Here is a 16,200-nt window from a genome sequence, read left to right as displayed (position 1 = left end):
TTAATGGGAAGGCCAATGCCACGGTGGGATAATCTGTTATGTCCTTTCCTTCCAGAGGACCAGACGGTAATTCTTGCCAATGAGTGGATGAAATCTCTGCAAGAACACCTGAAAGAAATACAGACCACTGTGCTGGCTAACACAGAAAAGTTGAGGGATTATTTGCAGGAAATACATGCAAAAGGTTCAGATTTAAGGCCCCTCAAGGTCGGGAGTAGAGTCATGCTCCTGAACCCCAGGCCTATCCTTCCCTTTGGGACAGCAAAATGGGATGGACCTTATTTGATAACAGATACCCTAGGCCCAAGCCTTTATCAAATTCTAATGCCTGACAACCAGCAATGTTGGAAACACATTACTCAGTTGAAACCATATGGGTAATATGTGTTTATCAGTCTCTGTTTTCAGATTTCACCTGCAGACAGCACGGACATCTGCTTTGAAGATAGCACGGACAGCTGCATTTGATGAGGAAAAGTGGCAAGAGACTGGTAACTATATTATTCACTCCTGCTGCATAGTTGATGAGTCCTATCTATAGAACAAGATTACAATAGTTATGTAAATACGTAGTAGAAATTATTTTGCTCATTGCATTTTACAAGTATTAAATACTAGTTAATTTGTTTAGGTTTAGAGTTAGTTTTAGGATGTCACAGTTCCCTTTTACTCTTGTATATGCTCTCCTTTACCCAAGTATCATTACAGGAACTATCATTCGAATATGCACAATTGGTTGGGCTAAATCCACAGATGGGGGTGTATCGCTATCAAGAAATACCCCCACCTTCTCTTGAAGGAACCGACCTTGAAATCTTAAGTTTTTGTTCTGTACAGGACAAGCCAGTGTTCTACTCAGTAAACATTACCCAAGTACAGTGGGCACCTCCTGTCCCCACTTCTTTAGAAAGAATGCAGGAACTGAAAGCACCCCCCAAAGAAGTACTTTCTAGGCCCTCATGCCTTGATTCTGTATAATATCTCCTGTCAGGATAGATGTAACTGGAAGATTTCTTATACATGGGTGCAGAGTAATCAACAACACATTACTGAAGGGTACTGAAGTGGATAGACTTAGTAGACAATGACAAGTTGTTCACCCTCTCCAAAGTAGGGAGAACGAGAGGGCACTCTCTAAAGTTGAAAGGGGATAGATTCCATACAAACGTAAGGAAGTTCTTCTTCACTCAGAGAGTGGTAGAAAACTGGAACGCTCTTCCGGAGTCTGTCATAGGGGAGAACACCCACCAGGGATTCAAGACAAAGCTAGATAAGTTACTGCTGAACACGGACGTACACAGGTAGGGCTAGTCTCAGTTGGGCGCTGGTCTTTGAACGGAGGGCCACCACGTGAGCGGACTGCTGGGCAATACTTATGTTGTTATGTTCTTTCTTTTTTGATGTATCTTTCTTTCCTACTACCCCCCTCCTCCCACCTCTCACAGCCCCTCAGCCCCTCTTGTACGCTACCTTTATGATATCAATCTGTTTCAGGAAGGAAGGCCCTTTCAGGTCAAATATGATTCACCACATGATGTTTTATATGATGTAGAATACCATTTTCTTACTTGGCATTTATTTCCAAAATTGTTTTTAATTAATCAGAGATACCCAAATTGCTCGCAATTTGGTGCTAACCACATACATATGCTGAATACTTGGTTTGACATGCAGTCAGTTACAGCTCAAACCAAGCAACGTAGACACAAGCGTGTATTATTGGACACCATTCTAGGTGGCACAGGAACTGCATTGGGTGCTCTTAATACAATTGATATAGAGCAGAGATCTCAAAGTCCCTCCTTGAGGGCCGCAATCCAGTCAGGTTTTCAGGATTTCCCCAGTGAATATACATTGAAAGCAGTGCATGCACATAGATCTTGTGCATATTCATTGGAGAAATCCTGAAAACCCGACTAGATTGCGGCCCTCAAGGAGGGACTTTGAAACCCCTGATATAGAGGTACTCCGCAATAAGATGGGTTCCACCTCTCAACATGCTTCTGATGGGTTCACCTCACAGCATATTATTAATGAAGCTTCCTCTAAATTATCCAATGTAATTGTAGACATATTTGCTCTTATTTCATCCATTATAGAACATAAAATTGTGACTTTAGCACATGAGGAATATAGGTTGGGAAAGAATATTTCCTGGGCTATGGCCTGTGATCAAGTACAGATCGAGCTTATTACTATCCTAAAAAAAAATCTAATCACAGCTAAGTTAGGCCACTGGCCCCTGTCTCTTGTCCAGATGGCTAGTACCAAAGTACCTGAATTTGCTATAGCTCACCTTGATTGGTGGACAGTGAGTGTTCCAATCTATTCACCACAAGGATACTCTATCTGTACTTTGATCCCATGGTCAGGTCACCACACGGTTATTTTATCCTGTAGTTAATATTGGCATGCAGCTTGATAATATGCTTTTATATCCCTTGGATCACATCACATGGGTACTACCGCTGGATGATACCTGGACTTCATTTAAGTCAATGGACCCCTCACTCTGTGTGCAGACACCATTTCATTTCAAGTGGGAACCTCATCAGTTTAAAGAGACTGTCAGTTCCTGCTGGACTAATTCATCCTCCTGCTCCCTGTCAGCAATGCTCTCCTACTCCTCTGCTTCTTCACACATGTTGTACTACCACGGAGCCGGACATTTTTGTTTTCACCTGTTCTTTCCACAACATGTTTCCTGTTCGTTGGATCCCCGGATTCATGACAGCCACCTTCCTAAGAACGCTTTGCTGTATAGTTCAACCTATTTACTGAACAATACCTGGTGTAGTCATTCACCTCTGCCCTCCATCAGCATTAATGGGATAACCTACTCCACACCTCTGGTAACTAATGATTCTATGGACAATCCAGACTTTATTTCATATGCTGTGCATCCACTACCTCTTGGTATGGGGAATGAGACATTTCACCAGCTGCTGAATTTTACTGAACTCCATGCATACATTGAACAACTTAAGAAAACCTATAAATAAGTAAATCATACCGTCACTTTTGAAAATGGACATATTGCACAAACTGTTGAAAATTTGCTACAAGACGCTCATGTCTCAGTTTGGGAACTTTTCTTTGAGTATTCGCCCACTGCAAATCATGTCTTTGATGTTTTAATTCACCTTATTGTTATCTTAATTATTGTACAAATTTTGCTTTGTATTGTTATGATTTTCCTTTGCTGTAAAATGAAACATATGTACATTTCTATACAACGCATATCCCACAAAGTTCCTCCTAGCTTTTAAGACAGTTATACATGAATTTCCAGTATCTTCTCTGACACTTGCTATTGTGGCTAATTTGGTTCTAATTTGGCATGGCCTATTGCATTGCATACCAGGGTCAGACATAATATATGATCTTATATCCCATACTCATATACTCATGGCATCTTAGTACCTTTATGCCTGAACCTCCTGAGAAAGCTTCCTGCATCCCTTATGCACTGTTCATTTTCTCAACAACGGGTAAGATATAGCATATTGGGTTTTCCTGCCCAGATATCTGTACAACCTAAAACAGAGGTTTGAACTCATAATGGGAACTGTTTATCTTCGTAGCTTGGAGATTGTGCAGGACAAGGGGATGTGCTGGTATAATGTTGGAGGTAAGAGAGGCATCTGCGAAGGGCAGTCTGGCTGTTTACAAAATAGTTGCAGAAGTGTAGGCCATATAGAAGGGTACTGCAAGCTTGCCTTCATTTCAAAGAAAAGAAAAAGAAGTATGAAAGATGTCAGCTTAGCATTGCTAGCAATCAGCATTTTCAGTTGGCCTAACCAATGTCAGCAAAGGCCTATGGGACATTATATCAATCTGACTCTGGAATGTTGATGCAGATAGACCCTCAATGCCCCTGCACAGAATTCACATGCATTAAGCATCCAGCCAGACTGGATTGTTTATCAAGAAGATAGGCTACTTGAATGGTTCAAAGAAGCCAGAGACTAATCCCATCTACCATGCCTGCAAGTATCACACCTTCCTTATCAATTAAACCAACCATTGTTTCAAACAGTTTACAAATTATAAACAGAAAGATACTGGGGAATACAATAGTTTCTATATTTAGAATAAGATTCCAAGCTATAAAAGCCTCCTCTCTGCAACACCCCTCTCTCTCTATAGAACCTGAAGCTTGGAACATCACCCCCCCCCCACCCTCCTTTTTCTCTCTACCTCTCTCTCTTTCTTTGTCCTCACAGCACCTATTCAAGAAGCTGTCTTGTCTCTCTCATTCACAAGAGCACAGAAGCAGTCTCTGTATTTGAAAAACTCATCTCATTAATTGTAATGCTTAATTGTAATCTTTATGAATCTTGCTTTTCTGTACTTTTAAACTTATTTCTAAAGAATATATATATTCTTTATGCAAGCACTCTTAGTGGTCTTTGTCAGTGATTTTACTGCCTAATGAATCTTCTGCGAGGGTATCGAACCCGGGACCTGGCGGATTGTAAGGCCACTTCAACATTACCCCTCCAAACCTTACATTTGGGGGGCTAATCCTTACATTTTGGGGGTTCATCAAGCACAATGGGCTAGATTCTATAAAGGACATCTTGCTGTTGTGGCCCACGAGGACTGTGATTGTCCACCTATGCGTATTTAGCAGAAATACAAGTTTTTAGTCACATTTATGCTTTGAGGTCAATAGACAAAATCTCTCATCTGGTCCTCTTGTCAAAACAGCTCATCATTCTCATACTAGATCTCATGGCTTTTCTTGCTTATTGGTAAGAATAAGAACAACTCTTCCACTCTATATTCAGTCAATTTAGGACTATAGACATTTTCAGTGTGTCCTGAAAATTAAAAGGGCAGTGCCAGTGTGCTGCTTTATTTCTATGTTCAATGGTGCTCCCCTTTAAGATGCTTCTCCGTTTTACCAAAGTGAGAGTTTTTAAAATTCAAGACCTTGAACTCTCCTTTTATGGTAGTTGTAGTTAGTGGTATAAGAATAAGAGGGGGCGGGGAAGAGGTGGATTGCCCTAGGTGCCGTCTTGATGGAGGCGCCAGCATCTCTCCATCCCCATGCTTGCGCCTTCCCTTCCCCACCCCCATACATCTTTAAAATCTTTTCCAGCATGAGCAACTACTCTAACCTGCTGCTCCCAATGGACTGGCTCCCTCTGAAATCACTTCTGGGTTGCAAGGCCAAGAAGTGACATCAGAGGGAGAGCCAATGCTGGCACAGCAGCAGGCTAGAGAAGCTGCTCGTGCTGGCAAAGATTTAAAAAGGCACGGGGTGGGAAGGAAGCACAAGTGCGGCATTGGGGGGTGGAGAGATGGGTGCAAGGAGGTGCCACCACCCCGTGTACTTCCCACCCTCGCTATGCCACTTGTTGAGTAGAGAGAAATCATTCTGGGATTTGTTAGCCTGGCCATTAGTAGTAGCTGGGAATGAGCTACCCTTCCTGAAAAAGCGTCCATAGGCGAAACTCAAATCAGGGGGGCTGGCTCAAATCGATAATATAATAATAATAATAACAGTTTGTATACCGCAGGACCGTGAAGTTCTATGCAGTTTACAATGAATTAGAAGATTTTACAAATTGAATGGAACATTCATAGCTAGAGATTAGTGGTTGACAGTTTACGGGATCGGATTTGGGGGGTGAGATTGTGATGGGGTCAATTGTGCAGATTCGTTACCTAGGTACTTCAAGAACAGGTATGTTTTTAGATGTTTCCTAAATTCACCATAGTTATTTGTGTGTATAATTAGTTTTTCCAGGTCTTTGCCCCATGAGGCTGCTTGATACGATAGAAGTTGTTGATGGTGTTTCTTAAATTTACATCCTCTAGCCGATGGGAAACGAACTTCAGGTGTGTTCTTCTCTTATGTCTGTTGGTTGAGAAGGAGAAGAGGTCAGTTATATATTTAGGGGCTAGACCAGATAGTACCTTGAAGCAGAGACATCCCAGCTTGAACTTCGCACGTGCCTCCATTGGCCGCCAGTGCAGGAGTCGGTAGGAAAGGGTTAAGTGATCGGACTTCTTCAATCCAAAGATCAACCTAACTGCCGCATTTTGTATCAGTTGTAGTCTCTGCATTTTCTTTTGGGAGATTGCCAAATGGGCAATATTACAATAATCAAGATGGCTTAGCATTAGGGATTGTACCAGAATTCTGAATGAAGAAGCGTCGAAGTATGCTCTAATGGATCTAAGTTTCCAGAGAGTAAAAAAACCCTTTCTGACTAGGGAGTCCACATGGTCTTTCATGGTTAGACCTTGGTGCAGTATTACCCCCAGAACCTTCATTGTAGATTGAATAGGGTAGCTGAGATTATTGATGCATAGTGGTGTTGTGGTGACAGGTGGATGTGGCGAGGCTATGAAGAATTTAGTTTTATCTGAATTAAGCTTCAGTCTGAATTCTGTGGTCCATTGTTCCATCGGGTTTAGTGCTTCTGTTGGGGTGGTTTCAGAGGGAGAAGTATTGAAAGGGATAATGATTGTAAAGTCATCCGCGTAACTGAATAATTTTATACCCCGCTGGGCCAGCTGCACGCCAAGTGATGATATGTAGACGTTGAAGAGCAGTGGGGATAATGGAGATCCCTGTGGAACGCCAGATGGGTTTCTCCATGTTTTAGAGAGGTTGTAATTGAAACGTATTTGATAGGTGCGGGATGTAAGGAATCCTCGAAACCAGTTAAATACCTCTCCTCTGATGCCGATTGCGTCTAAGCATTGTAGCAATTTCTCATGATCCACCAAGTCGAAGGCCGAGCTCATGTCAAATTGCATGATTAGGGCATTAAGGCCCTTGTTGAATAAGGCGCGTAAGTAATCTAGGGTCGCCGCAATCACAGTCTCGGTGCTAAACAGAGGTCTAAAGCTAGACTGGGTTTCATGTAGTAAAGAGAACTGATCAAGGTAGTCCATCAACTGGGTATGTACTAAACCTTCCATTATGGAATGGATGCTACCGGTCTGTAGTTGGTTACTGATGTTATGGATTGTTTACGATTTTTTAGAATTTGGGTAATTATAATGTGACCGTTATTAGTTAGGAATTTTCCATTTTTGAAATTATTGGTCAGATAGCTCCACAGTGTTAGTTTAAAGTCTAATGGGGCTGTTTTCATAATGTCAGGGAGACATTGATCTAGAATGCAGTGAGATTTAGTATACTTGTTATAGAGTTTGATAAAGTTATTCCATTCTAAGTCCTGAAAGGAATTCCAAATCATATTCGCTGATATTTCATTTCCGTGTATGTTGGCTATTTGATGTGCATGTGTGTTGTTTGTCGGACAGTTGTTCCTTAGGTTCGCAATTTTTGTCAAAGTGCTGTGCTAGATCGTTTGAATCAAAGTGCTGTGCTAGATCAGCTTCAGAAGTCACAATCACATTTTTAAGCAGCAAGGGATGCCGATAAAAATAGCCACCGCCATCATGGATACTAAGATAATTTATATTTACTTATATTGAATATATAAAGTTGATACATATTTTGATTGATCGGATCTCTTGCTAATCTGTTGGAACCTTCCTCTTTAATGATGTACAATAATGTCCGGTGGCTGAGCAGAGGACGAGTGTTAGAGAGATTTGTGGCCTGCTTGGAAGAAGTTAGGCTATTTATGAACGAAAAGGGGGAAGACTATCCTCAACTCACCAACATGGCCTGGCTTACCAACCTCATGTTCTTTACAGATTTTACTAACCACTTTAATGTACTAAACAAAAAATTACAAGGCATGGGAAAAACAGCAGAAAGCATGTTTAGTGACATCAAAGCTTTTGAGAGAAAATTGCATGTTTTTGAAAAAGACCTTGAGAGTGGACAGCTAAAATATTTTCCCAACCTAAAAATACATTTGGATAATTCTACAACATTTGTGGACAGTCATAAAAAACACCAGGAAATCCACAAAGCATATTCCACCATTGTAGCCGAAGCAAAGGAGAATTATAGTAAAAGATTTTCTCAGTTCCGTAAGATGGAGACAACCCTTTCATTTATAACTTCCCCAGAAAAGTCCACATTTGAAGATCTTGATCTTTCCTGCTTACAGTGGTTGGATATTCAAAATTTAGAAATGGAGCTACTGGAATTTCAAGAAAGCTCTATCTGGAAAAGTAAATTCAATGACCTGCTTGCGGCTCTTGAACATATTGAGTGTGAAAGGGTGACAAATGAAATCACTGCTAGCAGTTCTGAAAATGAAATCCTAAAAGCGTGGAATTCTCTGCCAGACAATTTTAAGTCCATGAAAGCACTTGGGATTGCTCTTCTTACTTTGTTTGGGTCATCCTATGCTTGTGAGCAGCTGTTTTCGGCTTTGAATCATATAAAATCTGATGCTAGAAACAGATTAACGGATGACATGAGTGCTGCATGTGTTGCTCTGAAATTAACGCACTATGAGCCAAGGATTGACAAGTTATCAGCATGCATGCAACAACAAAAATCACATTAATTTTTTTCAGAGCATGCCCAATGCATATGTTTACATGAAGCAGTGTTTTCAGTTTGCAGTTAAGACACTTTCTAAGTTATTTAAATATTATTTAAAGATGTTATTTAAAAAAGGGACTTTACATGGCCCTGTTGTATTCCAATCTGGAATTTCCAATAAAAACGGTTGGTTTAATTGAAAGCTCTTTTGTTTTCTTTACATCATATTATTAGAAATGTAATGATTTAACTATTTTCTAATTTGATTGTAAATTTTACAAAAAAAACTCTTTGGGAATACACACCGAGTCTTGACACAGTTAACAGTTTTAAGAAGTTTATCTTTTTTTTTACTCAGGATACATTTGACATGTTATGTGAATAATACATTTAAAATATATTGTGTAACTGAATCAAATTCTTCCTAAATTCATTAAATTGAATGAAATCATTAAAACATTATAAATTGCCAATAAATTGAAATGAAAACCAAAGGATTGTGAATCAAATTGATTCCAACCTTTAAAAATGATGTTACATAGTTCAGGCAACTTTATAAAGAGTTTTTAGATACTAAAATCTTGTTATTAAGGTTTAATTGACGTGCTGGCACTTTGAGGAAATTCTTTGGTTTTGTGTGGCAGTTTGGGCACTCGGGCTCAAAAAGGTTAGCCATCACTGGTATAGAAGATAGAGGGGATCCCTGGGAACTCCGCAGGGGTTTGACCGACGTTCCGATTTTTCTTTGTCTGATTTAACTCTATAGGTTCTTGATTTTAGGAATCCTTCAAACCACGAGTATACTTTATCTGTGATACCTATTGTTTGTAGGATTTGTAATAGGATGCTATGGTCCCCAGGTCGAATGCAGCGGTCAGGTCTAGTTGTATGAGCATCATTTTTTTTTCCTGTGCTGAGATGTTGTCTGACTGTGTCTAAGAGAGTTCCTAGTAGTGTTTCTGTGCTAAAGTTGTTTCTGAAGCCGGATTGCATGGGATGGAGTATGTTTTGATTTTCTAGGTAATTGGCGAGGAATTTGGCAACTAGTCCTATTATTTTGACAATGATGCAAGCTAAGTTTATTGAATCAAAAGCAGTTAAAAACAACACCTTGAAATACACCAGGGGATCCGACATGGTCAATGTTTCAGAAAACACGCCTTTATCAGGGGTCCTAACAAATCAAAATTAAATAAAACTCCTATTTGTACATAATAACAGAAAATATATACATATATATATACAATTAATACAAAAAATATACATTTGAAATCCTTGAAGACCAAGACACCCAAAATTTAAAACAAACTATAATAAAGAAGAAATGAACGAAAGATAGCTGACCAATGTGTAATATAAATATACAAAGTATATAAAGTGGATACGGACCAGATCAACCCAGAGTAAGATAGATACCTAAGATATGATTGATAGAAGAAAGATAAAGACTAAAAGAAAAGAACAACTGTGCATAATGCAAATCATAAAAAAGTAAAAAAGCAAATAATATAAAAGTGCCACCAATAAGTGAAATCAGGGGGAACTGGAAATATAACAATAAGAACTACCCAGGTGAAATGGAAATCAGTTGAAACCGACAATGAACTGAAAAAAAATGAAATAGGACAATAATGCTACTATGCACACTAGAGCCAGCCATAAAGAGGTATATATAAAAATATTAAAACCAAAAAAAGGGGGAGGAATGGGCCACATAAAAACGGCAAAATACTACGTGACTAAAGGTGATGTAACAAAACTTTTATACTTGCCAAATGATAACAAACGATATATAAATCCAGGCATAAAGACAAAAGCTTAAAAATCTAAAACCTAAAAATCTAAAAAAGAGCTAACTAAGATAAAACCGTTTGCCAGGACATTAAGACTAAGGGCACCTTTTATCAAGGTGTGCTACGGGGGTTAACGTGTCGGACATTTCATCACGCGCTAACCCCCACGGCACACCAAAAAACACCTCGTCAATGGAGGCGTTAGCAACTAGCATGGCAGGCGGTTGAACGCGCAGTATTCCGTGCGTTAACTGCCTACCGTAGCTTGATAAAAGGAGCCCTAAGAGTCTATAACGACTTAAATCTGAAAAGAGGACAACATCACAGGGCTAGAAACACCAAAAGCCTTATAGGGGAACAAAGCATACCCGAGGTTACCACAGAAAGTTATAAAAGTTACAAAAGCTAAGTACAATGATTACCAGCCCTGAACATCAAAAGAGGTGTGGTTATGGTGGGATTGACGTTCGGCGCTGCTCTGTGATTATACATCAAAGGTGCCAGAAATGTAAGCCTGTAAAAACCTGACTTATAGTTCCAGCGCCTATCTTTGACGCAGACCATGATACTCAAAATGGTACTGTAATTTGAGTGACGTGTGACTGGTACTGATTTTTTTAGGTCCCCACCAATTCTGGTGCCATTTTGAGAATCTGGGTCTATGTGCTTATGTAAATCATGCAAGATCACATGTACTTAACATGTATATATTTAAACCAGCTCCATTATTTTGACTCATGAATTACTGGCTAAGACTTAGGAGCTAAACGGAAAAAACTAACGCCAGCTCTATGGAGGCATTAGCGCGCGCGGCATTGTAGCGTGCGCTAAAACCGCTAGCGCACCTTAGTAAAAGGAGCCCTTAGTCATGGGAATGCCACTTACTGATTGGCTCAGCAGAGCACCGACATTGCCAGATAAGAGACATCCAAATTTAGGCAACCATACTAGAGCAGAGGTTCTCTTCCTGGTGAGCACCACTCCAGTAACCATAACTTCCAAGAATGAACAGCATTATATATGGCCAGAGCTGAGCCCACAGCCAGTTCTTTGCTTGACAGTCTTATAATGTTGCTGTAAATCAATGGTCCAACACAAATATTCAAATCAATTTGCCATCACATATTTAGTCATCTACGGTAAACTTAGGAGAGAGCTATATAACGTGGAACCTACAATATGGTGATAGAGAAGAACTCCAGATTCATCTGGTGTGATATAACATTATCTGAGCTGATGTTACCTGCTGGTAATATTTATTGAATGATGGTGTGGGTAAAATGTGTGTGGGGGGGAGGGGGAAGAGGGTGAGGGGAATATATGAGGTGAAGGGAATATATGGTGAGGGCACTATATGGTGAGGGGAATATATGAGGTGTTGTCAACGGTCTGTAGAATAGATTGACAAGTTTATATGAGGAGGTAAGGAAAGGTTAACAGACAGAGCTTGTAAGAAAGAAAAATGATTAATAATAATAATAACTTTATTCTTCTGTACCGCCATAATAAAGTGATTTGTAGGCGGTTCACATTGAAGAGAGCTGGACAATCAACGAGATACAATATGCAGATAGTGGATTACAGTAAGCAGAAGCTTAAAAAGCAGCGAATTACAAGAATTTCAGACTTATACACAGGAGTGAACATATTAGAAATAATAGAAATTGGATTTAGTGTTTGGTGTAGTTACTGTTTAGGTGATATATCTGTCGAATAAGGCAGTTTTTATGACTTTTCTAAAAGCGTCGTAGGTCAGTCTAGCTCCATTAATGTAGTTGTCTAGCCCGTGTTATTGTTTGTTTGCTTGGTACATAAAAGTTCTCTCTAGAAAGGTTTTGTATTTACAGCCGTTTCTAAGGTGATGGGGGTGGAGCCATCACGGGATTGGTTGGATGTTGTGGCAGGCTGGAATGAGTTCTATGAGGAAAGGGGAACAGTAGAGTAGGCTCTTCAGGAAAAAAAGATATTCTCTTCAGAGTATATTAATTCTTCCTAAAAATATTCTTCTTCATTGTGATTTTAATGATAGGAAGTTTGGTTTGTTTTGAGTAAGATAATTTTTTGTGTCTGTGTTGTTAGGACAGGCTATTTTGTCTGTCAGGTGCTGGATTTGTTGCCTAAGGAAGCAGTGGCTGCCATGGAAAGTGGCAGTTTGAGCAGTTCTGTGGAGGTTGTTTTGATTTTTTTTTTTTTTTTATTCTTTATTTTAATCATTTTTAACAAAAACACCCATAAATTACAGTAACCTCAATACAAGACAGTGATACATTTGATATATTCGTAGCCTCAATAAAAAGTGTGATAACACTTCTTGCAATACAAACACTTAAAACAATCCCTCTCTCCCTCCCTCACCCCCTCAGGAGACCTAGGCTTTCTTTTCATAAGGATAATATAAAATACAATCTAAATAATTCAAAAATCCAATTCAATATATTTCGCCTTTATATCTTCAAACTTCATCCACTGATTTGTTAAAAGGGCCCACAATCTATATTTTTCACAAACCATTCCCAAATGACCTCTCATATCTCCTATAGTGGGTATATTTGGAGTACGCCATTGCTGGGCCAATATTAATCAAACAGCTATAAATGCCAAGTCCATAATTTGAAGTTGAGCAGATGATAAACCCTTTATTCCAGTTCCCAACAATGCCCTTTCAGCACTTATATCTAGAGGGATCTGGAGTAGCTTGCTCCTGTAATAAAATACTTGCTTCTAATATTTCTGGACCTTTTGACATTCCCACCACATATGATAAAATGTACTTCTTTCCCCACATCCTTTCCAAGTGTCATTTTTCTCCTTAGTACATTTACTAATTAGAACCGGAGTAATATACCATCGTACTAGATTTTATAGCATTTTCCACCAAAGTGGCTGCTCTAGCTATATGGAAAAGGTGTGATACCATCACCCCCCACTCATCAAATGACCATTCCCTTCCCAGATATTTTTCCCCTGCTTTCATATAAGATGTTTTCAAGTTCTTATTTTCATTTAATATTTTATAAAGCCGAGAATTCCTTATTCCCTTTTCAAATTCAGATTTCTTCATAACTTCTTTTCTCATCCCCTTACATGTCATAATATAATTATTCACCTGTAAATAGGGAAAAAGATCTCTCGCCTCTAGTTGATATTGCTTCTGAAGATCTGCAAAGGCTTTAACCTCCCCTTCCTCAATAAATTGACCAAAATACCTCAACCCTTTTACATCCCACTTTTTAAAAATTTCCCCCTCCCTTCCTGGTAAAAATCTTGCACATATAATATAGGAGAGTAATAAATACTTTTTTCTTTTCCCCACATTTTTCAATACTCCCATAGAACATCTACTATAAGGGTTACTTATATTCTTTAATTCTTTCTCCCCTTTTCCCAACATATTTCAAATCCCTAATACCCCCCACCCCTTCTAACATTTCTTGTTCTACCCTTACCCATAATTTAGGTGGATTTGAATGCCATTCAACTATCTCTCTCAATTGAGCAGCTCTACAATATACCTCTAAGGAAGGTAAACCCAATCCTCCCTCCGCCTTAGACTTAAGCATTGCATATCTTGTTGCATGCTAGGCCCCTGCCTAGGTCTGCAGGCAGCGCTAACAGCGACCTTCTCTAGCTTGGCGTGGCTCCCCCTGGAAAAATGAGGAGGCCCCTTCAGAAGTTTCAAAACATGCAACCGCCTGGTATATTCAGCAAAAGCTATATAGTGCAAATGAAGTATGACTCCCAGGATACAATGTCCAATCATAAAGTTTTAATTTTATTTGGATCTTTAACTGATCGATATTAGTCACTTTAATAAAGCATGAAAATAAACTGGCAGAACACCACAAGGTCAGCATTCCATTTTGGTAACAAAATACACTTCCCCCTCCCCATTCGCGGTTTCCACACTCGCGATTTCACATAATTGTGATTTTTTTTTGGGGGGGGAGAGGGAAAACCCCCTCATATTTTTACCTTCCCCCCAGCATCCCGGCCTTACCTGGTGGTCTAGCGGGCTTTCGGGGCAGGAGCAATCTTCCTACGCTCCTGCCCCGTGTAGATCGCCAATACGAAATGGCTGCTGTGAGCTCCCGCTGTAGTCTCGAGAGACTAAGGGAACTCACAGCAGTCATTTCCTATTGGCGATCTGCACGAGACAGGAGCGTAGGAAGATCGCTCCTGCCCCGAAAGCCTTCTAAACCACCAGGTAAGGCAGGGATGCAGGGGGAAGGCGGTAGGGAGGCGGGGGTGGGTCAGAGACAGATATTCGCGGTATTTCCCTATTCGCGATCCGGCTCTGCCCCTATCCCCCGCAAATAACGAGTGAGATGTGTAAAGGCAATGCACAAAACACCTCTCTTTTCCCTGGGCTTTGCAACACCTTAAAGTAAGTTCTCTTCACCAGAGAACCAGGTTAAAGTTCTTTTAGTGCAGAAGGTTTCTCCCTTCATTCAGGTGAAAAAAATCATAAACTTTCATCATGAAAAGAAAAAAAAACAAGCAGCAAAAACTTTCAAACTTTTAGTCCAAGTCCTGCACTTTTAGTCCAAGGACTGAGCTACTAGGCTTGAACAGTTTTGAACCAGCAGTATGCAAATATAAGGTTCTTATAACCCAGTTCAAGCATACATAAACTGCACTAATTTCCAAACCCTCTCCAACTTTAGGAGTTTCAGAAGCCTATGCCATGTTAGCTCTAGCAGTGCTTAATGAGATTATCTGAAACAGGTAAATGATGGCAAACGCTATTCAGCAAATAACACAGTGCAAATATTGAATTTCATTAGGCTTTGACCAGCCTTAGGGCTAGATTTATGAACCTGCCCGATCCAGCTCCAATCCAGACAGGTCTGATGAATTCACGAAGCCCCAATATGCAGATGGGGGCAATCAGAGGAACGCCCTCATCTGCCTTCCCGGATCGCTCGATAGCGATCCCCGCGCATGCGTAGACCATCTGGACCTCAGTGCCGGCATAGATTTTTTTTTTTTTAAAGATGATTGTTTTAATGGAGCTTGTGGTTTTAACCTGCTTAATTAACCTGCGGGTTAAAACCACGGACTTGCAGGGCGGGGAAGGACACTGGCATTTTTGGCTGAAACTTGAATCCAGATTTCAGACTGTTTCGGTGCTGAATTCAAAACTGAAATCAAATTTAGTCGATATTTAATGCTTTTGCCTGAAAGATGGGGTTTGTACAGTTCCCAGAAAAAATTCCAAAAGGACCCAAATAAGAATAATATTGATCCTTAACCTACATCTATAGTCTCTTCTGAAGGGGTTCAAATGCTTGTCAATTACAGGTATAAAGTGGAGAAAAAGACCTCAGCACACAAAGTGCAATGTTCAATTCAAGCACAAGCCTGAAGTAGTAAATAATTGGAGAAGAAAACCAAAAAGCACAAAAAAATTCTTTACCCTTATCTGTTTGTAGTTTTTCCGGTGTACGCCCTAAATTAAATATTGTTTCAAAGGCTTTGTGGTAACTTCGTGACCAGTTTTTGTTTTTAAACTCACGGCACATACTTATTTTGACAGGATATCTATTACCATTAAGATGTATTTGTAACCGTTGTTATAAAGGGCCAAGGCTGACATGTCTACTAAGTCGCTTTTCCATTGGCTGTCAACTTCTGACACAATTGTTTTATTTCTTTTAAAATGGATTCTATCAGGTCTGTGTAAATTGTATGCATTTTGCCTGGTGACTCAGTACACCACGTCTTTTCTTCAGACTGTAATATCGCTCTTTTTAGCTGCTTGAAGTAGAGGGTTAATGCCTCCATTGCTGCCTGCCGCGTTTGGATCATAATAAATATGCTTCAATAAAGATTCCTTCATCTGTACCCTGTTCCAGTCAGCTTTATAACCTCACTCTAAATAAAAAAATATGTCTTAAAACTCTGTCTTTTAACATGGATAGTTAGGGAAAATGGGGTGGAGTTTTTTCAATACCAGGGGGCAGGACATGTTCA

The sequence above is a fragment of the Geotrypetes seraphini genome, chromosome 11 (genome assembly GCF_902459505.1).
Source record: "Geotrypetes seraphini chromosome 11, aGeoSer1.1, whole genome shotgun sequence".
NCBI classification, from domain to species: Eukaryota; Metazoa; Chordata; class Amphibia; order Gymnophiona; family Dermophiidae; genus Geotrypetes; species Geotrypetes seraphini.
Note: the sequence above shows the minus strand (reverse complement) of the source record.